Source organism: Sardina pilchardus, chromosome 5 (assembly GCF_963854185.1).
Source record: "Sardina pilchardus chromosome 5, fSarPil1.1, whole genome shotgun sequence".
In the NCBI taxonomy this organism is placed as follows: domain Eukaryota; kingdom Metazoa; phylum Chordata; class Actinopteri; order Clupeiformes; family Clupeidae; genus Sardina; species Sardina pilchardus.
In genome coordinates, this window is record NC_084998.1 from 36,427,809 (window position 1) to 36,455,758 (window position 27,950).

Sequence of the window (27,950 nt, forward strand, 5' to 3'; positions counted from 1 at the left end):
TTTATTTGAGTGTTTTTGTCTACCAAGGCAAACATAGTTGAAACGTTCGCTCTAAACTTATGTATTTCCAATCGACTTTCACAATCAGCTACAGCTGCGCTGATGATCACCATGAAAACTTGCAATGTCTATACAGAACTGCTTTCACTTCCCCGAGTCGCGAACGCAACATGCACAACAATATATTTAGCAAACACATGTATTTCCAGCTCTCAAAACCGATGAGGTCCAGATCTCAGTGGCCTCATAGCTGCCTACAGCCATGCATAGTAAGCCTAATGATAGCCTTGCCAAATAAGTCATCAGTCACACACCCCTAATCGCGGGGTTGACCTGTTCCTTTCACACTGAGCCCCGATGAAAACAACCTCCTTGGCGGAGATAATAATTAGGCCTATCAAATTAAAAGCACACTACGACAGGTATACTTATGTGATCACGCAACACAAGAGAGCATTTAGCGATGGGACAGTTGTGAATGAGTGCTTAACACCCTGGAGTCTAAATACCCCCCGGGGGATTTGAAAAACTGTTCCAAACACACATCTCAATCTCTGCTTCTATCATATTATAGGAACACCATTAGAAACCTTTAATCAACTCGTTTTCAAATAGGCTATATAGCCTATGTTCTAAGAGAATATGGCCATGATAATGGCACTTTCTAAAAACAATAAATTCTTAGGATTTGTCCTCTCACCTGCAGCAGGCCCATTCAAAAGCCCATCCACCTAATTTTGCATTTGAAAGAGCCAATCACTAAAGTGACACATTTAGTCTGGAAAAAGTAGCAGGCTAGCCTACTTTATGAGTTTTTTTGACCCCTCTAATAAATTGCCTATAGGCCTACTACGATATGGAGGAAGGGCTGCCTAACTGTTCCCCCTAAGAGTTTTTTCATAAGATAAAATGTTTACGCTATTTAAGTTTAGGATTTGGTAGACAAGACAACCTCGGAAAAGTTCTTCAGATAAACAATTTTTATTGAATTAAAGGAAAGAAAATGTATCGCCGGGGTTTCGGGGCTTGCGAAGGTATTCGTTGATCTTATCGATGCAGTCCTTGCGGCCACTTCTCCCCATCGTGGGAAACTTTCTGTTTAGTGTTGACAACACAAAGGCCTTCACGTTGTGTGGCAGTGCTTGCTTGCCCTTCGATCCATCCCAGTTGGTGGTTTTGCACCAGGCTCTGTAGTGCTCCTTTGGGGTGATGGCTCTGAAGAGCAGGCATCCGTATCTACCAACTTGGCCGCAGTTATGCTCGAAAATTATCATAATAACAGACACACCTAATTGTATGGCTGTATGTTTAAACACATCAAATTAGCAAGCATTTCCTCCCAATAGCAGCAACGTTTGCTTTCTTTTTTTGTCGGCCCGCGGTTGCTTGGTCAATTGCGCAGCAAATTATCAGATGAAGCACCGGACTTAATTTCACTCCATGTCTCGCGGACCAGCAGCAGTCGCCACGTTTCGCGGCCCATAGTATGAGAAACGCTGCATTAAAGTGTCATTAGGTTGTAGGCTATATGTTTAGTGTTTTCTTTGTGTGTTTTTCATTGTAGTGTGTGTGCATTGAGTAGTTCCTTAAAACACGGAACAAAGAGCGTCCCGTATCTGTTCAATACGGAAGAAGACTTTAACTATTAGCCTACTTATATATCTCTTATAACGAAACGCGAAGAAAAAATACGAGGACTGACCATCTCGTTTCTCCGCGTTTCCCCCAATACCATGGCGACAAAGACAAATACATATGATTTGACATTTAAGCTGATTGTTGACAAATTTGTCACACAATTCGGGAGAAGCAGCGGACAGGAGCGCCACAAGCAAGCACTTCTAGCCCAAATTAACATGGCAACGTTGCCTATGACTAAAGTGTCTAAGTAGGCTAGTCCTACTAATATTACATTTGATTGGTAGCATGTTTGTAGCGCGCCAGTTTACCCATCCCCTACATCAAAACAGTTTAGAATCAATCAAAGAATCAGCTGTGTCGGCGTTAGGCTGTAGGCGATTTTCTATAACCATTTTCATTCATTTCAACAATGATTCATTGAAACGTCGTTTGAATAATTTTGCCAGTCATCACCTTCATTGTAATGATTACATGAGATTAAGGGGTCGACTATTGACGGATAGCCTATGCGGTCTTCATCATTAAATGCAGTCGAAATGCGGGATGAAACTTTCTGCCACCTGGTGGTTGTTTGGGTACATTGCCTTAGCCTCGAAAAAAATCGTCTTGACGGCCTGCGGGATCTCTTCGGGAGTCCCGCGGGAGAAGGTGCATTCTCAACCCGTACCCACTGTATAGGCCAGGGGTCGGCAACCTGCGGCTCTGCAGCCGCATGCGGCTCTTTAGCGCAACCCTGGTGGCTCCCTGAGCGTCTTCAAAAATGTATGAAACTGAATGGGGGGATTTTTGTTTGTTTGTTTTAATATGGTTTCTGTATGAGGACAAACATTCTTAACGTTTTCCAATGTTGTAAAAATGTGCATAATAAATATTAAAGTTCAACATTTCTGTCAACGAAGATTTGATAGCCTGTGATACACGTTTCAGGGCGGCGCCGTGCCATGCAGGTGGCTGTGGTTGTAAACAAACCGGCGGGTGTCAGCATGGCCATGGCATGGATCCCAAAGGGAAAAAGAGAAAGATAGCCGATGAGATCAGAGAATTTAAGGCAGAATGGACCGAATCATTTGCTTTCATTTCCATTGCGGAAGGATTGCCTGCATGTTTGCTTGCTTTGTAATGAGAAGTTGGCGAACAACAAAAAGAGAGACATTTAGAAAGACATTTTCAGGGAAGGCATGCTACATTTGCAGCCGACTACCCAGTTGGGACTGAGAGAAAAAGTGCGATTGCAGTAGCCTACTTCTGGAGAAATTTTGTTGCAACCTGAGAGATATTAAAACGTGGAAAACAACGGTTCACGGACGGTGATTACACGAAGTTGAACTTAAAGCACCAGCGGAGTAGTCACGTGGTGTGTCATTCTCTCCGAGATGCGCTGTAGGGAAAAACATTTAATCATGAAAGTTCTTTATGTAGCCTCGTTGTAGCCTACTTAGTCATTTTGATAGTAGGCTAATATAGATAATATACACTTACAGCCTGTGTTACCTTCATATAAGGCTTACATAAGGCTTTTCATTTTTTGCGGCTCCAGACAGATTTGTTTTTTGTTTTTTTGGTCCAAAATGGCTCTTTGAACATTTTGGGTTGCCGACCCCTGGTATAGGCTATCTATTAAATGAATAAAAGTGAATTGGGGGAGTGAATTGGAACTAGCCACCCATTCACTTTTAGAGCATTTTAGTTGAAAGTCAAGTTTGCTTAAGCTTTGTTCAAGAACTCTTCCAGAGTTTTTACCTCAAACAACACAAATCAACACAAATAAATGAACAGATAACTCGAACGTGCTGTATGTCATAATGAAACAACCACAGACTATCAACAACACGGTCTGACACGAATGATAGCCTACATGGCTTAGTGCAAACTGAATTTATGACCAAACGATTTGATTCGTGCACGAAGCGCCATCTAGCGATCATTTTGTGTAAGTAACAGCCTCCCAGTCTAAGGACTCAGCGGTCTTTTGACCGCCTCGCCGCGCTTTAAGTAGGTCACACCAGCACGGCGCTTCTAGTAGGTCGTCAAAGCAGTCAAATGACCAGGGCGCTTCTAGGTATAAGTGGGTCAGAACGGCGGGGCGCTTCTAGTGTTAATGGTGAAAAAAGACATTTCTTACCTACAGTGGGCGTTGGTTGACATTGGCCACTTTCACGTGAGATTCTCATGAGAATCACACGTGAATCACGTGTATTTTATTTATTTTTCCCAAGTGAAGCTGCAATGTCCCAAACAACCACCAGGTGGCACTTGTGAGCAGGGTTAGGAATGTCGGCATTTACCACTAGCCAAACAGTCCCAAATTGAATTCAATCCCGAAGCAAGCTGAACATCTTTTCTGCTTTTAATAGCCTAGTCTCACGACAAAACGTGTTATTGTTTATGAAGGTGTCTTCTGTTAGCCTATTTTATGAAGAGGCATCTGGCTGTTTCGTTTAGGTTTGTTTTGCTGTCACTAATGGTTTCAAGAGGTAGGCCTAACCACTAAAAGCATAAGCCTATGTCCTAAGCACAACTGTGTTCTCGTTTTTGGGTCAATTCATACATTTTATTTCAAATGTGTGGATAGGCCGATGGTACGCTTGTTTTTATGCTGGCAACAAAACAAAATGGTTCACAAATGTTATTCTTGATTCTAAATGCAGGAAACAATAAAAAATTAAAATGTCCCATTTTCCGACGCACAACAAACCTCTAGGCTATGTTTATTTGAAATGTAAGCTGGCTGTTGTCAAATTTGTAAAATAAGATAGACCTACTGGAGAAACTATGGTTTATGCTCTCTTATGCTGTTTCTTTCCAAACCGAATGCGAAGGAGGGAGAATGAATTACGAACTGAACGGTTTTGATTAAATATAAAATGTCCCATTTTCCGAAGCACTACAAACATCTTGCCTAAATATTCTATTATTTGGGCCTATTATAAAAGCTGGGACTTTTTCGTTAGAAAACAATTTCATTTGAATTATGGACTGCCTTTGAATGAAATTTGATCGGACTTTCAGTTCACAGAAGAAAGTTTCAAGACGCTAAGAAACGCGTTTGCCCCGTGGCATTAACGGTGGCTTAATTTATTTCAAAAGGATATGACCTCATGAATCCCGTTGTTTGCCGTTCTACTTGTCTTTTTTGACCTGTAATGATTATAGGGGATGCATCTCATATATCACTGCATTGCAGTGTAAGCCTATTGAATATTGACAGGTTTGAAAATCGTAACATTAGGCCTATTTTCAATCAATACAAGTTGAAAGCCACACATGTTTTGTCTTTGTTTTGTCTTCTCCTATATTTTGTTCGGCAAATTTGACAACTGTCAGCTTAAATGTCAAATCATATTTCCTTCCCTTTGTCGCCCTAGTTGGCTACATTGCTTAGTTGGTATGGAGAGAAACGCAGAGAAACGAGAGAAATTGAAAATAAACACAGAGAGTTTGTAAATAGGCTGCTAAATAAATGTTTGCATGGGTAATGGACAATTTCAAGAATTCTGGTGAGATGCCGTGTACAGTAAGATAGCTTGGATGCTCATGAGCGATGACGAGTGCGCGATTTTTAAAATCAGCATGCGATCAGTCAGAGGGTCGATTCGGATATCTGTGTGTGCGGATTTTTCTGTCCGAGCCCAATACAGTTAAAATGTCATTCTCTTGATGGTTTCTCATACTTAGGTTATGACAATACGTTTGTTTGTGTGGAAAGCCTGATTTAGTAATTAAGCAACTGTAGGAAGGCATTCAGAAATGTAAGGTGAGCGCAGAAGCTCACACGGGGCAACAAGCGCCAACACAGGCACGCACAAGAAGCCCAATCATATAGCCACTTGAAATTAAATGAACATAGCTGCTCAACTACAAATGGCCAAACTAACAGAACAAAACACAACAGGTCCTGTGGACCTACCTAAATGAAATTCTAATCAACGCGTGTAGCCTAACATCAACATAGCGCAAATAAGGGTTATTGACATGAAAATCAGCTCTTGCCTTTTTCATCGAAAACAGTAGGCTACCTTACCTATATATAGGCTATACTTAACTGCAACATGAGATCTATTGGTATAATCTACCTATGAAAGTTTGGGCTATGTTCTTCTGCAGAAAAATGATTGCATCAACGGTGGATGGACAACTTTTTAAACATGTAGGCCTATTGCATCGTTGCGCTGACACAATAGCCTATAGCTTAAACGCACGTATTTTGTTGTCAGTAGTTTAACACATTTCTGCACATAGGAAGACGGATGTGAGGGAAATATTTTACATGTATTTTATTTTCAAAAATGTCAAAATGTTCAATGCCTTATTGCGCTAATCTGACCGAGTTCCATCCGCGAACCTGATTTGTTTTTCTTTCCGCAAACACCTCGGTAGGCCCCTACGCCAGAAATGTGTTATTTGTAATTTGTTGCAAATCTCCCGACCACTATGTCGACCAGAGACGGCAAGACCAAGACAGTAAGACCAAGACAAGACTGAGGCAAAGATACTTAAATACCCCTAGCTTTCACTTCCAGTTAAAGTAACTGAAATTGTTTTTGGAAAAGGCCTACATTGTTGCAGGTATACGACAACACAATTGTTTCGGCTATTTCGGTCCATTATGAGTTGGCATTGTCGATCACAATAGGTTTATCTGTAGCCCTGGGCACCAACTTTTTTTGACGAATTGATAAAAATGTTGTGGTGGGGACAAAATCGTTCGTCATAAAAAAAGTGGTGGAGACATGTGACGCTGCTGTTTCCGAAAGCCGAAAAGGAGTAAGCTCACTGTTGCAGACGCACACTCAACATAAGATTGCTAATGATGTGTGAACTGGGGGGATGGCACAGAGGGGGGATGGTACAGTTAGCTTCCAACACTTGATGGCTCGCTTTGTGGTAGGCTAGCCATCTGAAATGGAATGCCTCAGTCGGCACGGCAGATGCTTGGAAAACGACTCAAAAGTCAAAGACTAGACTAGACTAATCATTATAATATTTTCTATGTTTCAAATCACTTGATCGCAGATGTAACAGAACCCTCACCAATTTGAGTTGACAGTGGGATTAAATTAAGAAGTATTTAAATTAAGTAGCCTAGGCTATTTAATTTTTCTTTCAGTCCATGATTTCATAATACCATTCGATCGTGCTGCAAATTATCAGACTTGAGAAGCACGCATCGCATCGGCAACTTCACTGCTCAGTGGCCGAATTTTCTGTCGAGTGTGGAGGAGGTCAGCAGTTCGTGAAAAAAGCTGATCATAGACAGAGAAAGCATATGCTCTGAGAACAGAACACAACTGCATGTCAAGTGTAGCCGAGGGTCTGTCTACGCAGAAACAACACGTTTGATCGTGCGTTTCAAGTGTAGGCCTATGCCGCGAATATCAAATATACTCGACTGACTGAATCCCTTATATTTTTTGGCAACTGTTAAAATATTCAAAACCATGCACATGAAATATCAAAGATAATACTAAGGCATGGTAGGCTACTGTTCTTCGATAAACGACCAATAGCCTATTTAGATTCACTTCTCCCGTCCTCCGCTGATCAGAGCGCAATTTCGAATAGCCCAACTATACGATGAAAATATTTATGCTTTGGCTACTGTATTTCAGGGCCTACACCACCTTGAAAAATGTCTCTGCCCCCCGAGAAAGTAGGTCTAAAGCCTACATATTCACCAATCCATATGGATTACTCCATAAAGTAAAGCAAACTAACCAGCGGTGGTAATTTTCGTGGAGTTAGAATGAACTAGGACACAGACCGGTTTCAGCATCACTCTGGCTCTGGTTTCGTTTTTTTTTTTGCGCGAGCCGAGTCCTGAGGACATGATAGAAGCCAGCGAACTAGCCTTCATTCTCCTCGGAATGAGCCATTTAAGTACGAAGCTGATAAAGTAACCTAAATATAGCCTAGGCGTGCGTTTAAAACTGGTTCTGGCGGCAACGGCGCAGCAGAGTCAGAAACGCAACAAGTCCTCAACATCGTTAAGATCATATAAAATGTATGTCCCCAGCACTTATCAAACCAAGCTGTAAAATAGCGTTTTTGTCCCCTGAAAACTAAACTGACACCCTTGGATAGATAGATAGCTATCCAAAGAGAAATTACAGAATTACATTCATGAGGAAATAGGCCTACGTCAGATTACGGAATTATTATAGAGATGCAGTCAAACTCTTGAATGAAACATAAAGTGTTATTTCAATCTGCTGCTTGTGTTAATGGCAATTTTGAACTATGACAAATAGTTTGTTAGTTCATACTCGTCTTTTTCGAAGTGCAGAGCCTTGCGAACATTTTCAGAGTGCCAGACTGAATTGACAAACATCCGAAAAAACAAAACAATAAAAGAGTTGTAGTGTTGCAGTCTGTAGGTGACTAGGCTCCTAGGGATTTCTGTTGGCATTTCCGAAATATACTATATGGGCTGGGCCACTAGAGGTTGCTTCCTGGCCGCCTATTGAATGAGTAGAACTGGGCTACAGTATCAATCACACCGCAGCAATGCTACAGCGGACTGTACTGCCACCTAGTGGCGGTAAGTTGTAATGCAGCTGTAATACATTTCACGCCGAACGTGAATCAGGCAAAGCGTGAGTGAAATGGCCATTCTCAAGTAACGCTTACTGTATCATCAATCTTTGGTTTTGGTGTTTGTGCAACCGGGCCCTGAAGATTTAATAAAAGTCTGACTAGCCCTACGTAGGAATTAGGAAAGTATGTAAGGCGAGATCAAGATTAGGCTACGTTGTTTGCTTCTTTACCCCATTTTAATTGGTCGTCAACTCCCTGTGAGTCCTGTGTATCGTAGCAACGAGCACTGATGTGGTGTGTCCAGTGGGAAAATCTCATGTAGGCCTAGTTTCTAGGCTCGTTTATTTTTCGCGTGTCTCTATGATATAATTATTTTTAGATGCAAAAAGTCTAACTGGCTTAGTCAAAGTTTGTCAGATGGCGGCTCAATTTGGCTCAGAAAATTATTGGCTGGCGAAATTATTTTTCGTTAATAGTAAACAGTATTGTGATTCATCCGTTTATTTCAGATAGTTTGTTATTAAAAACCATTAACAAAAAATAATTGTTCGTCGACGTTGAAAAACGGTCAGAGAATTCAGTCAATATAAGCGACTTTATTTCGCTCGTGCCAAGTTGTGAACCCAGGTCGCCTGCATAGTAGTCGAGAGAGTTACCGTTGCGCCACTAAATTAATCCCGCAACCAATTGGAAATAGATTTGTTTGTCCAGCAAATATGTAAGAAAATGCTTATACATTAGTCTGAGCTTTAAAAGATAGCCTACAAATAGAAGATAAGATACAACTATGAATGTACGTAGGCATATATAGGCTTTGACGAATTTCAGCTGAAAATATTTTTTGCACACGTAGGCCTGCCTAATAGAACAACGTTGCAACGTTTTCAAAACAAACTCGCATTTTACCACTGTAAATCACCTGCGTGAAGCTGGCCCCCCATGTTATTCAAAAATGATTAAAAACACTGCTATTCGTTTGTGCTACGTTTGTGCCGGTTTGTGCCGTAAAAATTGTCGTTTGTGCTGTTAAGGGTTTTTAAGTAATTCAACTTTACATTTTCTGGCCAGTGACGTCACTCAGCCCCCCATACATGTCCAAATTTCCCCAAAATGGTCTCAATCGTTTGTGCTACGTTTGTGCTGGTTTGTGCCGTTAAAAGTAGCATTTGTGTTGCTATGTTTTTAAAGCTATTCCACTTAATTTGTTACACGCGTGACGTCACCCAGCCCCCCATCAATGTCCAAATCTTCCAAACATGGTCTCAATCGTTTGTGCTACATGTGTGCTGATTTGTGCCGTTAAAAGAAACATTTGTGCTACTATGTTTTCTACGTTATTATGGTTTATTTATTACTCGCGTGACGTCACCAGCCCCCATCAATGTCCAAAACTCCCAAAAATGGTCTCAATCGTTTGTGCTACGTTTGTGCTGATTTGTGCCGTAAAAAAATAACATTTGTTCAGCTATGCTTTTTAAGTTATCACGCTTTGTTACAGGCGTGACGTCATTCAGTCCCATTCAGCGTCCAAATCTCCTCAAAATAGTTGCGATCGTTGGTGCTACGTGCGTGCTAATCTATTTCATTAAATGTTTGTGTTGCCTACTATGTAGAGGTTAGTCAGGGGGCTTGTCCAGCAGTTTTAGCTTATGCTAGACATCACCCAGCCCCATCAATGTCCATGATTTACGGTGCTAGCTGTTTCTGCTGCCCAGAATTTTATACAGTTGCTGGTGCGTAACATCAGAGTGTATAAAATTCTGGGCAGCAGAAACAGCCAAGTAAAGAGGGTAGCTAGCACCGTAAATCATGGACATTGATGGGGCTGGGTGATGTCTAGCATAAGCTAAAACTGCTGGACAAGCCCCCTGACTAACCTCTACATAGTAGGCAACACAAACATTTAATGAAATAGATTAGCACGCACGTAGCACCAACGATCGCAACTATTTTGAGGAGATTTGGACGCTGAATGGGACTGAATGACGTCACGCCTGTAACAAAGCGTGATAACTTAAAAAGCATAGCTGAACAAATGTTATTTTTTACGGCACAAATCAGCACAAACGTAGCACAAACGATTGAGACCATTTTTGGGAGTTTTGGACATTTATGGGGGGCTGGTGACGTCACGCGAGTAATAAATAAACCATAATAACGTAGAAAACATAGTAGCACAAATGTTTCTTTTAACGGCACAAATCAGCACACATGTAGCACAAACGATTGAGACCATGTTTGGAAGATTTGGACATTGATGGGGGGCTGGGTGACGTCACGCGTGTAACAAATTAAGTGGAATAGCTTAAAAAACATAGCAACACAAATGCTACTTTTAACGGCACAAACCAGCACAAACGTAGCACAAACGATTGAGACCATTTTGGGGAAATTTGGACATGTATGGGGGGCTGAGTGACGTCACTGGCCAGAAAATGTAAAGTTGAATTACTTAAAAACCCTTAACAGCACAAACGACAATTTTTACGGCACAAACCGGCACAAACGTAGCACAAACGAATAGCAGTGTTTTTAATCATTTTTGAATAACATGGGGGGCCAGCTTCACGCAGGTCTGTAAATCGCCTCCATAGACTATGCCATGTAAATGAAAATAGTTATTAAAATAAATCACATATACATATTGCACATATATAAACTATATGTTTTATGGTAAAATATTATTCTCATGCCCGACTGACAGGAAACCCTTGCGACATCTGCTGTGAGAAAAGAGAATAGCAGCCTGGACAAACATGGCCGAACGCGAGACAACATAGTGTTGTCACATAAGTGAGCGCAAAATAGCTCTAAACTAGCTTGTACCGGTGTCCTTTTGATCATGTAAAAATTCTGGGTGACAAAACACGGATATTTAGGAAAAGTCGTGAACGTAGGGTCCTGGAATTTAATCGAGTGAAAAGATTTTATTTTTTTTTGTAATCACTGCGGTCAAATGACCGCAGCCCGGCCGTTCTAGGTATATCTAGGTCAAACCTACACGGCGCTTCTAGTAATACGCGTCAGCGGTCAAATGACCGGCGCTTGGCGCTTCTAGTGTTAACAAGCTGCTTGTAAACACTTACAAGCTGCACGTTAACTGTTAACAAATATGCTTGTAAGCACCTTTAAATGCTGCTTATTAACACTTACAAGCTGTATGTTAAAAGTTAGTTAATGTTATTAAAGGATAACAACAGTTAACTAACTGTTAGTAACTAATTGTTAACTGCTTATTATGCACTGTTAATAGCATGTGTTAATAGCACATGTTATTCAAAAGCGTTACCGGTGTCTCTTTTTAAGATGCAGGACATCTGAGGATAATGCAAGATACAAGTCTTTGTTCTTTGAATCTAAGGCCTGCTGAATGCTGTATGATCTGTATTTGTATGGACACTTTATTTCCAGACACCCCTTCCCACAACAATCACACAGTGTCAGCCCATCTGGCGAGGCTCCAAGCTCTGGAAAACGTGTGTTGATGACAAAACCACACTGCTCTACCTTTAGATTTTGGTGTTGACTGGCACTGCATTGAACATAGGCCTTTCGAGCATCCCCCTCATGTGTGATACCCCATCGTGTTGCCACAGTGGATACTGTGTGCTGTCGCGGATAACAAACCTGTTTCACAACGCTACTGGCAGGACTTTATAAAGAGGTGGCAAATACGGAGTGCATTTTTGAGGCTGTTAGTCTCCCACTCCGGTGCTCATACCAAGCAGATGCCTGGTGCTGTTGCCTTGTAGAATGTTCTATAGCTGCAGCCTGCTCTTTGGTAACACTTGCAGCATCCTTGTGTTTGTCACAATGCAGTAGGATAACTGACATGTCATGGGGGAGTATTTTGTCATCATACAAAGGGGCTGGGGCAAAGTCAGGGTAGGAATGGAGGGTTGAGTTGCGTATTGTGTGTAGTACTTTTCCATTCCTGACAAACCAACAGCCTTGCTATGGTGCAGTAATGTTTCAAGAAGTGGGGATAGATCATCAAGATTGGCTCGTGGAATTTTTCTTTTTTGAGCACGACTTCTTTTTGCTGGCGCTGTTGAGTGCACATTTATTTGTCGGTCCAGTGCCTTCTTCTGTGCACTTGAGGTGGTGTAATCGATCCGATGTCCCACTTCTGTCTGTATCTTATTCATATTACTGGGCAGAACCCAGTATGCAGGAACATCTGTTACTGTCTTTGTTCCACGGATTCTAACTGTTGCTTCCAATTTGAATAACAGAGCACACGTCTCGGCTACACCTGCCATACATGTACAGTGGGCACACTCCACTTTGCCAGCACCACTGATCATCACCCAGGGCTTTAAAGGAGGCTCATTCAGTCTCTGTGAATGCATAACCTGCCAAAACAGTAAATGAAGGGAAATCTTAATTATACAAAAGATGTTCCATCATACTAGGGCCGTTTCTCAATACAAAGAACGCTAAAGAACGCTCTCCCATTCTTGAAAGTTTGAACTTGAGAAGTTAAGATCGGGAGTCCAGACTCTAGAGAACGCGAGGACACAGTAGGCTACGCTAAATTCACAGTTTGAGACAGCAACGTTCTCTCTCTCGGATCAGTTATTTATTTACCCATTTGCTCTATTTGTCTACCCAATATTTCTGACATTTTCAATAAAATATATAAATCAGCAGCTTGTTTAAGTTTGTTTTTTCAAAATTTAAAAATAACTCAAAGTTTATTTCAAAAACTGTCATTAAATATTAAAAATAATATTCACGTGCCGATAGCGGGAACATGTAAGTTCGTTATAACAGTTGTGATTACGGTTGTGAAGCTCCCCGTTAAGAAGCCTAACCATGGATCGGGTTGCAGCAGCAGTTATGGTGGCAATACTGTATCAAAGTGCCGAGGAAGAGACAACAAGATTGCGAAGGAGGATACAGGCAAGACAAGCCAGGATGGTCAGGAGAAGACGTGAGAGGAGGCGTGCCCTGGGGAGAATAACAGCAGGCCATACTGTACCTAATCAGCAATCACTGAGTAATGTGTAGTATTTGCAGGCCTATTGTGGTGTTGTAACCCAAGATCCCTGTGAATGTTTACCTCAACAATCCATTTTGGATTAAAGTGTGTGCAAAATTACAAATATATGGCTACTTACTCCCATCCATTTTTTGAGGAGTTCCTCCGACCTGTAAACAGCCGGTCATTGGCTGCCCTCCACTCAATTAGGGCCCTGGTTTCGTCGTTAGTCCCTGGGTAAAAGTATAGAAGTAGGCCATAGATCAAGCACGTAATTACTTACAAGTGAAAGTAATTTTATACCTTAACGTCAATCGTCTTTTATGGAAAAGAGGAACATTTTGACATCACACGGTAACATAACATTTAGTTAGGCGTTAACGTTAGCTGCTACTCATCCAAACGATATTTTCAAGGCATAACGTTGTGTCAAAGTCAAAGACCACACATTAACGACGTTGTAAATAAATAAACACAGTAATTAAACTTCTGAAAAGCAGTGCAGTTGCGGTAAAACATAACTAGCTGCTAGCTGCTACGGTTGTTTAATCTTGACTGTTAACTTTCTACTACGCGAACGGTAACGTTTACTTAACAGTTAGCTAGGTTAACAGCACTGTGTTCATCGTCCCTTGTCCGACATATTACTATTTTCTCACTCAAACAAATGTTCAGAAACACTTATGATCACAGGACAATAAGACAAATTAACTTACAGTTATGTGGTTGGTCTTCGGGTGAGCCAGATGACCTAGAAGCTGTCGCTGCAGTTGCCATTTTTTCTGTGTTGTGACGTGACGTAACCATAGGGACGTAACGCATTCTGTGATCTCAAGGGGGCAGCGAACGTTCTGAGAGTGTAGACAGTATGGCGGCCGCCATGCTAACGAGAAGACCGTGGCTAGCTGGCCATTCCATTGAATCCTATGGGGCGTAAGCGCCACTTTGACATCAAATAACGTTACAGCTGAAGCGTTTTAAGCCTTTATATGAACATTTTCTATTGTCAGGGTACATACTACATTGTGAAATTGACATACTAATCTCGTAACTGTCTTATCGGCGGAGTAATTAACGTTTTTCGAAAGTCAATGCTAAAGTGTTAAAGGCGCATGCGTCCAGCGAGAGTAAAGCGTCGCCATAGGTCAGACTACGTGCCTACGTCACATGTACGACATCTGAGCCTGCGCAGGAGACCTATGACGGAATAAGAAGACCTAAAAAAACCGTTGAAATTTGCTTCCTCGGTCTCTGCTGCCGTCTACGTGATAGCTCTGTCCATATCTTTTACTGTCTATGTGTGATCTCTGCTTCAAGTCAGCTCTTGATGCATCCTTGATAAAAGCAACGATTCGAGAACACTTCCGGGAATTGTATGTGTTCTTGAACAAATGCGAACTTGTGAAATGGAACAGTACTTCGGCAGTGTTTGATGACGTTTTTTAACGGTTCTCGAGTTCATGAGAACATAAGTATAGAAAAGAACGCACATTGAGAAACGGCCTAGGTTTTGCCCAGTAACTTAAACAAGATACAGCCTTAACTGGGACATCTGAGACTACACCAATATTGCACAGAGGGTGGCACTGCACCAACAAATAAATGTGCAAGAATAATGTAATGCACATCTTTATCTCTGGTATTTTACAGTTCCTTTAGTCATGCTGATTGTTGATTTGCTTTGTATGTTCCTGTTTACATTGTAGTGTATGCTGTTTGTGGTGTCTTAAGCTGCTGGGACCTTGAATTTTCCCTTCCCTTCACTTAAATAGGCTACATAGCCTACCTTCGTACGAACGACGGTGCGGTCACAGTTACTCCACACACTAGATAAGCAAATATGTCAGGAAAAGTCAATGGCGGTAAGGCATCGGGATCTCGCGTCCACTCTCCAGAAGGTATGTCATAAGGATCTACAGTATATTACCAATTAAAGATAACTTTTCCACATAACGTTTCCTAGCGTCCGGCAGGAGCTTGTCTTTGTACGGTCCATTACTTTTACTGCTAGTTTTTAGCATAGTAGCCTACATCTGGTGTTATTGTTTGGGCTAGGCGATCGCGTTCGCAATACCGGTAGGTTTGTTTACAGGTTTATGATTCGCGCCGTGGCCTCATGTAATGGCGGACACACCCCTTTTTTCCCAGAATGCAGTGCGCTGCTGACTTCAGTTCCCCTTCTCTATAGTCGCAATGAGAATGAGAACGAAAGCCACTCCACTCGGGAGGCGCGCGTGGCAGATCCAGGGTGCCGTCAGACAAAATAGGCAACAGGTTTAGGCAGTGTGGGGTGATTTTTTATGTTATGCCTTGCAATGAGAAGTATGCATATCGTGAAACAGTTAGCAGACCCTCATTACGTGTTAGTTGTGTGGAGAACGAAAGCTTATGGCCGGGGCAATGTGTTTTTTTTATATATATATATCGCGCTAGCCATATGCTCCCTCGACAGTGACCGTGTGTCTCTCCATAATCGGAGGAGGATCTAGTGGAGCCTTTGTCTAATATCAATAGATGTGTTAGACGAGGTCGAAGTGTCCATAGGATAGCTTGGGGAAACGTAGCAGCAGTGTAGGCAGTCGCAAGGAGAATGAGAAAGAACAGCCATGCTGATTCACTCCACTCGGGAGGCGCATGTGGCAGACCTTACTTACAGGCTGTCGTCAGACAAAATAGGCAACAGGTGGGCAGTGTGGGGTGGGTTTTTATGTTATGCCATGCAATGAGAAGTACCATGAAAGACTACAAGAAGTGTCATCTGGATGAATAGGGATTCATTATATTTACAATAAAAAGCCTGCTACAGAAATGTGCTTTCCCATCATCTTTCCATTTATTATTTATTACACTATTGATTTACTACTTCCCTGACCATTTAGTATGGCACAATGTGTGTTCTTTTTGTGTGTACATGTCCTTGTGATGTGAATGTCTGTCAACTAAAAAAGAAAAATAATAATAATAATAAAAAAAACTCAAAGTGCCAGATCTAAAGGCCACAGTCAGACAAAATACAGGTGTAGGCAGTGTGTGGTGGGCCTTTGTGTTGTACCCTGTGTTGTGTATGTATGGTTACTACACCTCCCATGATGCATTGAGCTAGGGGGAGCTATATAATAGATGAGCTCCCACATTTTACTCTCTTGACCACCAGGTTTTGGGCAGCAAGCCTACTGTAACATGTAGAAGTTAAATAAACTAAAGTTAATCTTTACGAGCATTTTTGACCTCTGTCTTTCATCTGTTTTGTGAGATGCGTGCCCCACTTGGAAACAACAAAACTGGCAACGAGGTGTGGATCTGTTAACCACAAACTTTTGATGAAAGCGGAATGAAGATGCTAGAACTGCATTGAAGCTAGCGAGGAACTAGCATTGGAGATGGCGGTTTACAGCAGCGAGACTGGCTTGTGCTTCGACGAAAGCAACGAAAGTTTCAAGACGTATGAAGAACGTTTTGCACAGTTTGTAGAAGCCAACGGAATTGAGGACGGAAAACAAAGAGCAGTTTTCTTATCCGTGGTAGGTGCAAAGACTTTCTCATTACTGACAGACTTGCTAGCACCGAAAAAGCCATCAGCATGCTCATTAGAGGAAATTCTGAAAGCATTGAGAGAATTCTATGTACCGAAGAAAAACGTATTGAGTGAACATTACACATTTCGGACAAGAAAGCAGCAAAGTGGAGAGTCACTGGCGGAATATGTTGCCGCGCTAAAAGGACTTGCAACCACATTCGAGTTTGGCGAAAAGCTGGAAGAGCAGCTAAGAGACCAGTTAGTTTATGGAATTTGTAGCAAAGAGCTACGAACCAAGCTGTTAAGTGCTGCTTATGGAGGAAAGCTAAAATGGGCTAAAGTAATGGACATGGTGTATAATTTCGAGTCAACCACTAGCAGTCTGAAAACAATTCAACAAACCCCGCTAAGAACTGATAACGTGAGCAGCTTCAAAGGCAAGGCTTATGGGCGCCAGAAGGAGCCAGATAAGAAACAAATACCGAATGCCAGCGGAGGGAGCGTGTGTTACCGATGCAAGGGAGAAGGACATCCACCCGCAAATTGCAAGTATAAAGACTTCGAGTGCCGAGCATGCCATAAGAAGGGACATCTGGAGCGAGCGTGTCGAAACGCATCAGCCAAAGCAACTGTCCGCGAGGGTGGCGGTGCCAGCGGCCAATGAGGAGCCACGAGGACCATCCAGACAGCGCGAGACACCCACTACGTCGTGAGGGAACCACCAGACTGGGGGCCAAGTGCTTCGATGCTGAGTCTACAGTCAGCATTGACCTCGGCTGCTGGAGCCAACATGCATCAACAGACACCGGGGCCTGAGGACCGTGCGGACATTGAGTTGCCAGGGGTCACAAAGGACTTTGAACTGTATACAGTGAAAGGTGACTGTGAGTATGTTAAGCCATATATGGTAATGGTGAGATGCAATGGCATCAAGATCAAAATGGAAGTAGACACAGGTGCTGCTATGAGCATAATCTCAGAAAAGCTGTACAAACGGAGGTTTCAGAAATGTAAACTGCAGCCATGTGATGTGCGTCTTAAAACGTACTCTTCAGAGCCAATTGTACTGATGGGTAAAATCCAGGTCAGGGTACAATGTGGAGATCAGTCAGTGTCATTGACTTTATTAGTGTCAAAGGGGAGTGGTCCAACACTAATGGGTAGAAATTGGATTCAGTACCTTAATTTAGACTGGTCTAGGGTGAATTATGTACCAGTAGCCGATCCTCTTTCAGAGATGCACAGAAAATATTCTAATGTGTTCGATGCAGATCGTGGAGTAATTTCTGGGGTAAAAGCAAAGCTAAGGGTAATGGAGAATGCTACTCCAAAATTCTGCAAGGCTAGATCAGTGCCGTATGCTTTGAGCTCAGCAGTTGACAAGCAATTAACAAAGTTGCAGGAAATGGGAGTTTGCACTCCAGTGGATGGGCAACTCCGGTTGTATGCATACCAAAAACAAATGGACGTCAGAATTTGTGGTGAATACAAAGTAACCATAAATCCCTGGTTAGAGGTAGATAAATACCCTCTTCCTAAAACACAAGATTTGTTTGCGAAATTAGCTGGGGGTAACTACTTCACGAAGCTAGATCTCACACAAGCTTACCAACAGGTGGAGCTAGATGATGAATCTAAGCAGTACTTGACCATCAATACACAGAAAGGGTTGTACCAAATGAATAGGTTACCATATGGGATAGCTAGTTCACCAGCAATCTTCCAACGTATTATGGATCAGGTACTTCAAGGTTTACCAAGTGTGGTGTGCTACCTTGACGACATTTTGATTATGGGAAAAACAGAAAGTGAACATTGGGAGAATGTTGATCAAGTGTTAAAACGATTGCAGGATAGAGGCATAAGGGTAAATCGAGACAAGTGTAGCTTCTGTCAACCAAGTGTAACCTACTTGGGTCACAAAATTGACAGAGAAGGATTGCATCCAATACTGGAGAAAGTGGATGCAATAGCCAATGCTCCAGTTCCTAGAAATGTCACAGAGCTTAGGGCATTTTTAGCGTTACTGACATATTATGGGAAGTTTCTTGAGAACCTTTCAACAATCATTAAGCCAATGACAGTGTTACTCCAAAAAGACAGTCCATGGAATTGGTCTACCAATTGCCAAGTAGCTTTTGAGAAGGCTAAAGCACAGTTGTCATCTTCAACTGTTCTAACTCATTTTGATCCAGACTTGCCTATTCTGTTAGCTTGCGATGCTAGTGCATATGGGTTAGGGGCTGTGATATCACACCAAATGACTGATGGTAGTGAAAGACCAATAGCGTACGCTTCCCGTACTTTGAGCAAGGCTGAGGTTAACAATTCACAAATTGAGAAAGAAGCGTTGGGCATCATTTTTGGTGTACAGAAATGTAGGGATTATCTCTATGGCAGGAACTTTGTGTTGGTAACAGATCATAAGCCACTGGTGAAGATTCTGGGGCCGAAGACAGGGGTGCCAGCGTTAGCTGCTGCTCGCCTACAGAGACGGGCTTTATTACTGTCAGCTTATCAATACGACATAGTCTACAAAGCCTCCTTAGAACATGCTAATGCAGATGGGTTATCCAGATTACCGTTGAAGGCAGAGGCGCCACAGAGCAACCCAGAATTTAGAGTGTCTTGGTTAGAATCAATTCCTGTATCAGCCAAAGATATAAAGAAAGAGACAGACAAAGACAAAATACTTACCAAGGTGAGACACTTAACACAGAATGGATGGCCAGAACATGTAAATGATGATGAATTGAAGTCTTACTGGAACAGACGTGAGGAACTCACTGTAGAGGCAGATTGTGTCTTATGGGGGTTAAGAGTAATAATTCCTAGGGCACTGAGACCTCAGATGTTAAAAGAGCTACATGAAGAGCATTTAGGCATTGTTAGGACAAAGGCATTAGCTAGAAGCCATTTTCGGTGGCCCAGTCTTGATGCAGAAATTGAAGACATGGTGAATAGCTGTCCTATTTGTCAAAAGAACAGACATGCACCAAACAAAGCACCATTGCACCCATGGAAATGGCCAGAGCTGCCATGGGAACAAATTCATATAGACTTTGCGGAAAAGGACAAGCGTCAGTTTCTGTTGGTTTGTGATGCCTATTCACATTGGCCAGAGGTTAAATTGATGACTAGTACCACAGCTACAGCTACCGTAGAAGCTATGAGGGGTTTATTTGCAACTTATGGTCTCCCTCAAGTGGTCGTTTCAGATAACGGTCCACAGTTGGTCTCATACGAATTTGAAACTTTTTTGGAAGCTAATGGGGTTAAGCATATCAAGTCTGCTCCGTACAACCCGGCTTCGAATGGACTTGCCGAGAGACTGGTTCAGACCTTTAAGCAGTCTCTGGACAAGCAAAAAGGGTCAGGCCGTTCATTACAACATTGCATTGACAGTTTCCTGTTTAGTTACAGAAACACACCTGCATCCACAACAGGGAAAACACCGTCTGAGCTTTTCCTGAAAAGAAGTGTCAAAACCAGGTTATCACAAGTTACACCAACATTTTTTGTGCAGATGCAAGACAAACAAGAAAAGGTCACAAACAACCAGAACCGTGTGAGAGTCTTACAGCCAAATCAAGCAGTGCTGGTAAAGGTTTTCCGGGGAGGGGAAGGACAGAAATGGAAATCAGGAATAATAGAGCGAGTGCTAGGTCCTGTGACCTATTTAGTCAACATAGATGGGCAAACGAGCAAAAAGCATATTGACTAGCTGATAGCTACCAAGATTTATGACCAGTGCACAAATAAGGAGAATGATGAGATTGCAGAACATTTGTATGATTCTTCTGAAAATGAGATTGTACCCGGTCTTGAACTGGAAGGTGATGAATTAAATGAGCGTGTGGATGAACAAGTGAACATGCGCCCACAGAGAGTCCGACGGGCTCCTGAAAGGTTGGATTTATAGGAAGTTAAATGTAAAAGGGTTACCAAGGAAGTTATCCTTGAAGAAAGGTTTCACGTGATTTTTGTGTTGTGCTGTACACTGGTATGGAAATGATTTTGTTTTGTTATTTACTGAGATAAGAATGATTTGTAAGTGTGAAGGTAAACACTTGTTTGAGTTAAATGAAATAAGTGAGGTTAAAGGTTTCCGGGGAGGAATGTTGTGTATGTATGGTTACTACACCTCCCATGATGCATTGAGCTAGGGGGAGCTATGTAATAGATGAGCTCCCACATTTTACTCTCTTGACCTCCAGGTTTTGGGCAGCAAGCCTACTGTAACATGTAGAAGTTAAATAAACTAAAGTTCATCTTTACGAGCATTTTCGACCTCTGTCTTTCATCTGTTTTGTGAGATGCGTGCCCCACTTGGACACAACACCCTGCAATTAGAGGTACCACACCATGAAACACTACAAGAAGTGTCACCTGGATGAACAGGGATTCATTATCTCTATGGCAAAAGGCCTGCTACATAAATTCGCAGCAGCATCATCATCATTCCCATCATCTTGCTATTAGTAGGCTATGATGATTTACTATTTCCCTGACCATTCAGTATGGTACAATGTTTGTTCTTTTTGTGTTTTCCTGTCTTGGTGATGTGTATGTCTGTCAGCAAAAATATTAATAATAATAATATTAATATTTTTATAATGATATAAAAAATAAATCATGAAAATTCAAAAATCCAGATGGCCGCCACCATCTGACGTCATTTATGCAAATTAGTTGGATACATTGGTAACACTTTACAATAAGGGTACATGAATTCTCATGAACTAATGCATGAATTAATGCCTTAGTTAATCCATTAATATATCATAAATCATTATGACTTAACATGAATTCACTGATTGTCATTAATGAATTAATACATAAATAACTCATCATCTTAAGCATTAAGTACGGTTGGCACATCATCATGAATCATGATTAATTAAGCATGATCATGATGACTTAATTAAGTCATGGAGAAAAAAGAAAAGTAATTACACATGAATTCATGTTAACTAAATGTCTTGAATTATCATGAGTTAATTCATTAACTCATGCATTAATTATACATGAAAATCTCATTAATAAACATGAATTAATAGTATGTCATTAATGACATCAGGTATGGACAACAAATTCATCTTGAGAATTAGGTACAGTGGGTAAATCATTATGAATAATGATCAATTAAACATGATCATGGTGATTTCTAGGTTTTTGAAATGTTCTCCAAGGGGTAAGTAAACTATACTTTAACTCATCATGAACTAATTAAGACAGAGAATATCGAAGAATCCACATCGTTCAAATATAGGCATGTCCTCATTAGCTAAGCATTATCTTTTCATTAGTTAATCATGTCTGTGGCCCCTCAGATAAAGTGATGAACAGGTGGTGCTTTAAATGCATGAAGCTTGAAGTCATGCAAAAATGGTCACTTACATTAATTAATGATGAATTACTCATGAGTTCATCATGTTTGTGGCCCCTCACCTAAAGTGGTAAATGGACCCTTCTTTATCACTGACGAAAGAAGTGGATTCTTCGATATTCTCTGAAAATGGTCTTAATTAGTTCATGATGAGTTAATGTATAGTTTACTTACCCCTTGGAGCACATTTCAAAAACCTAGAAATCACCATGATCATGTGTAATTGATCATTATTCATAATGATTTACCCACTGTACCTAATGCTCAAGATGAATTTGTTGTCCATACCTGATGTCATTAATGACATACTATTAATTCATGTTTATTAATGAGATTTTCATGTATAATTAATGCATGAATGATAATTCATGACATTTAGTTAACATGAATTCATGTGTAATTACTTTTCTTTTTTCTCCATGACGGTGATGTCCAAAATTTTGTCTGACAAAAAGTTATCATGATCATGCTTAATTAATCATGATTCATGATGATGTGCCAACCGTTATTTATGTATTAATTCATTAATGACAGTCAGTGAATTCATGTTAAGTCATAATTATTCATGATATATTAATGGATTAACTAATGCGTAACTCATGCATTAATTCATGCATTAGTTCATGAGAATTCATGTACCCTTATTGTAAAGTGTTACCGATACATTTAATCCCTACATAAACTTTGGGTCATCCTTAATATTTCTCTAATTTACAGAAAGTCTCTATCTCTTTTCACTTTTAAGTTAAAGCCTTTTGAAATTAATATGTCAAAATTGAATGTTTTTCAAAGAAACCTCTGGCGCCTAAAGGGTTAAGCTAAAGCCTTTTGAAATTAATATGTCAAAATTGAATGTTTTTGGAAAAAACCTCTGGCGCCTAAAGGGTTGAAAATATTATTACCATGAAATTGCATATTACCATATCATTACCCAGTACCCACTTATTACTGATCTGTAATGTAAAGTGTTACCACAATGGATGGCATTGTGGGGCGCGCTTACTGTTTTGCTTCTGGTTTAGCCTACAGCCGGGTCCATAGAGAACATGGCCACAACAGTTTATGAAAAAACTTGTCACAGGTCAGAAAGAGCGTTAATCTCGCAATAAAAAAAATAACGCCGTTAAAATTGTTTTGAGTTAACGCGTTAACGCGATATTTTTGACAGCACTTGTTGCAATACAATCCCTAGCCGCTAGATGGGAGAATTTCATAATGAAATTTTCTTAAGCTTACACGATATCCCTTGTCCGACTCGAGTCCGAGCTTGTATGTGACCAACTTTTAGCCTTCCAAAACCTCAATTTCTCCCTCTGCCTATGTTAATATTATTGCTAGAGGTTGAGCGTGCAGTCATTTTAAGTACTGTACTCATTAAAAGTGTATTAATGATATGTACATAATGTATGGACAAATAGGTATGGGATATTATATATTATTACATAGGTTGTTACACTGTACTTCATTATGCAGATACACTGAAACAAGGACCCCGTAAAATATTGTGTTACCCTACCTTCTTTTAAACTATCAATATTCATTAAAGTATATGTGTATCAACATCCGTTAGCTGCCTAAATTAGCCCTTTGGTGCCTGTACTGACCATTCCTTTTTCAGTGCTGAATAACCATCTCACACACAAAATACATATTTCTCAAATATTAAATCCCTCCTTAAAATGACTTGGAATGACTAGTTCTATAAAACGGTATACAATACATTTAAATTATAATTTTGATACAGTAGAGATTTAATTCGCAGACAAACATTTTTGGCATGTGTATGTCTAAAAGAGACAGAATAGTGTGATTTAACAAAACAAAACCTAAACAAAACAGGCTTACTTTTTATAGCTATGCAGAAGTTATGAATTCAGTGTAAGAATGTGATGTTGTAGAATGTTTTCAAAGCTCCTATTTAATATAGTGTGTACTAAAGTCACTGTGTTACAATCACTGTAAATTAGCTATTTTCAATTTGGGCTCTATTTATTTTTGACAACTTTGAACTCTTACACATTAACACTAGAAGCGCCAAGCGCCGGTCATTTGACCGCTGACGCGTATTACTAGAAGCGCCGTGTGGGTTTGACCTAGATATACCTAGAACTGCCGGGCTGCCGGGCTGCGGTCATTTGCGATCACAAAAAAAAAAAAATCTTTTCACTCGATTAAATTCCAGGACCCTACGTTCACGACTTTTCCTAAATACGCGTGTTTTGTCACCCAATATTTTTACATGATCGAAAGCACACCGGTACAAGCTAGTTTAGAGCTATTTTGCGCTCACTTATGTGACAACACTATGTTGTCTCGCGTTCGGCCATGTTTGTCCATGCTGCTATTCTCTTTTCTCACAGCAGATGTCGCAAAGGTTTCCTGTCAGTCGGGCATGAGAATAATATTTTACCATAAAACATATAGTTTATATATGTGCAATATGTATTATATAGGCCTATATGTGATTTATTTTAATAACTATTTTTTTGTTGTTTTTCAACGTCGACGAACAATGATTTTTTGTTAATGGCTTTTAATAACAAACTATCTGAAATAAACGGATGAATCACAATACTGTTTACCATTAACGAAAAATAATTTCATCAGCCAATAATTTTCTGAGCCAAATTGAGCCACCATCTGACAAACTTTGACTAAGCCAGTTAGAGTTTTTGCATCTAAAAATAATTATATCATAGTGACACGCGAAAAATAAACGATAGGCTACATGAGATTTTCCCACTGGACACACCACATCAGTATTGTGCTCGTTGCTACGATACACAGGACTCACAGTGAGTTGACGACCAATTAAAATGACATGGGGAAAAGAAGCAAACAAGGTAGTCTGATTTTGATCTCACCTTACATACTAATTCCTACGTAGGGCTACTCAAACTTTTGTTAAATCGTTAAATCGTTAAATTAATTTGTGCTCGGTTGCACAAACACCAAAACCAAAGATTGATGATATGAACCAAATATTCTGGAACAGATGGATTTACAGCATTGAACGCGATAGGCTATTAGGCTACTGATGCGACTTCCACCGTTTCCTTTCCAGAGATAGCTGCGCTGTTCACAACGCATGCAGTCTACATTGAAGTGAAACGTGCAGAATTTTGCCCAAAACAATACAATAACATTGTGTGTTGATATCTAGTACAATATAGACATCTGTAGACATGAAGTGGCAACTAAAGCCATTATCAGTCATGAAAACTTCGGCGGCTGCAGCAGGTTTTGGCTGAGCCAGCTAGCCAGCCAACAACTTCATCAGCCAACCGTTATTCTCAAAGCAAATGGCTTTGGGGTCTATACATAACACACTATCCATTGCAAACAGCCTATTTGAAACCGATCATCTCCCCTCCCCCATACACTCGCCTAGGCTACTTAGGCTACAGACATCACCGAGGCATTGAGGACAATTAACTGCCTCCCCACCCCCACCCCATCTCTCTGTCCCCTGCATACTAGGCTGTAGGCTGGCTGTTTATATAGGCAACTCGTGGAAGAATGTGAATCATGTTTCATCGCATATGCGCGTTTCAGAATGTTCGAATTCGCCAGCGTGCGTGTAGTTATGTGAATAGAAAATAAGTAAGGGATAACGGCCGACGAGATGACCGGTTCGATGGAAATAATTGCTAGGTGGAGGTCTAGAACTCCGGCGACGTGCGAAGCACGGAGACGGAGTTACCTCCGCCGTGCCATTATTTCCATCGAACCGGTCGACCTCGAAGGCCGTTATCCCGCTTATCTCCCGTTTGTATTCATAACCTGTATATTTAGAACATAGTTTTATTCCACCGTTGCGTCCGTTAACATCGCTAAAACGGTCTTGACTGTGGGACTACTTTCCGCCACATATCAACTTTCTACTTGCAGGACAAAACTGCCGTTACTAGTTCTAAAATGGATGGTTGCTATGGCCAAAGGCCAGTCGTTAGTTCTAAATGGCTGGTTGCTACGGCCAAAAGCCAGTCGTTAGTTCTATCTCTCCCGTTGTCAAGCGGGCATATCCCAGGGTTCTGATTAACTTTAACTTTGAAAGATCGCTACTTTTCTAGCCTACATGGCATCCAACTAGCTACAATCCACCTCCGTCATATGCTACAATGTTACTATGGTTCTGCACGTCTGTATTTCAGCTTGGATGCAACGTGACAGTTCATTTAAACTTCGCAACGAGTTTGGCAAATTAATATTCAAGTGTGATACGGGAACTACCCATCAGCCAATCAGAGAAGAGAATTCCATTGTTGAGGGAGATAATAGAATAGAATAGCCTACTTTATGATGCCTTGTTCAAAAGAACTTCCGTCATGAATAGGTTTAATCGAACCAGCAACCCTTGGGTTTTCAGGTCGAAACTCTAACCAGTGAGCTACAGCTTTGTGTTGTAATCTTGTGAAAATGTGTGTATCGGTCCCGGCAGTGGCGCAACTGGCTGGGGCACCTGCACCGTACGCTGGCGACCCGAGTTCGATTCCCGCCCCGTGGTCCTTTCCAGATCCCACCCCGACTCTCTCCCACTCACTTCCTGTCATTCTCTCTACTGTCCTGTCCAAATAAAGGCATAAAAAAAGCCCAAAAAATAATCTTTAAAAAAAAGAAAATGTGTGTATCAATGCTAAATCTCGAATTCACATAGAGGTTAGTTTAAATTGTAGAAACAATAGGCCTATAGCTTTTTTTTCAGCAGACATCGCAAACATAGCCTACACATTCGCAAAACGGAGAATACCTTCACTTATTATTTTTAATTATGCTACTTCTCGCGCGTATGCCTGCTCAGCATAGCTCTCTCTCTATCTCCCTCCCACCGAGGTAGCTAGACCCTATAAGATGCTTCTCCCTAAATGAATGAAAGTTGTTTTAGAAAGTAGCCACGGTAGCCTGTAAAATGCGGCATGAAATCCTGGCTACTGTGTAATTGAAACCAGACTGTTAGGCTCTTTGTTCCAGGTCCGATCATTCGGCTAAATGAATAGAAGTGAATTTGGGGAGTGAATTAGAACTAGCCACCCATTCACTTTTAGAGCATTTTAGTTGAAAGTCAAGTTTGCTTAAGGTTTGTTCAAGAACTCTTCCAAAGTTTTTACCTCAAACAACACAAATCAACACAAATACATTAACAGATAACTCAAACGTGCTGTATGTCATAATGAAACAAACAACCACAGACTATCAACAACACGGTCTGACACGAATGACACATGGCTTAGTGCAAACTGAATTTATGACCAAACGATTTGATTCGTGCACGAAGCGCCATCTAGCGATCATTATGTGTAAGTAACAGCCTCCCAGTCTAAGGACTCAGCGGTCTTTTGACCGCCTCGCCGCGCTTCTAGTAGTTCACAACAGCACGGCGCTTCTAGTAGGTCGTCAAAGCGGTCAAATGACCGGGGCGCGGCGCTTCTAGGTATAAGTGGACGAAATGTTCAGGTCGCACCCCTGCATGTCTAGTGTTAAGTATGTAAAAAAGTCATTTAGGAGGGGTATTTAACCCTTTTCTAATGAGAGCAATTGTGAGCTAAATATAACAATGTTCTCTTAACAATTTTGCTTAATGGTTGCTGCTCTGTGGTTTATTTTGGCAAATTAATAAAATGTATTGAATTTCTAGACAAAGGAGAATGATAGTGCTGCATTCTAAAAAAGAAGCGGGCAGGCATGATTTTCAGAAACGTACACCTGCAGATTCCTGCCCAATGGCTGTTCCATTGTGTGTTTTGTGTGAATGCTATGAAGAAGCCTTGCCTTTGAAGGATTTGACTCGGCAGAGCTCAGTTCTTCCAAGCACGAATCCTCAAGGATCCTTGACTTTGAGAACCAGCCAGCGTCACCTGTGTCACCTGAGCAGGGCAACAAGCTGC

At 41.1% G+C, this 27,950-nt stretch overlaps 1 protein-coding gene across 2 annotated transcripts in view; it reads left to right on the forward strand.

Annotated features, from left to right (window-relative positions):
• The window catches only part of LOC134080777 (myotonin-protein kinase), a 351,463-nt gene that overhangs the window by 72,165 nt on the left and 251,348 nt on the right, over positions 1–27,950 (forward strand). The gene's annotated exons all lie outside the window — the stretch shown is intronic.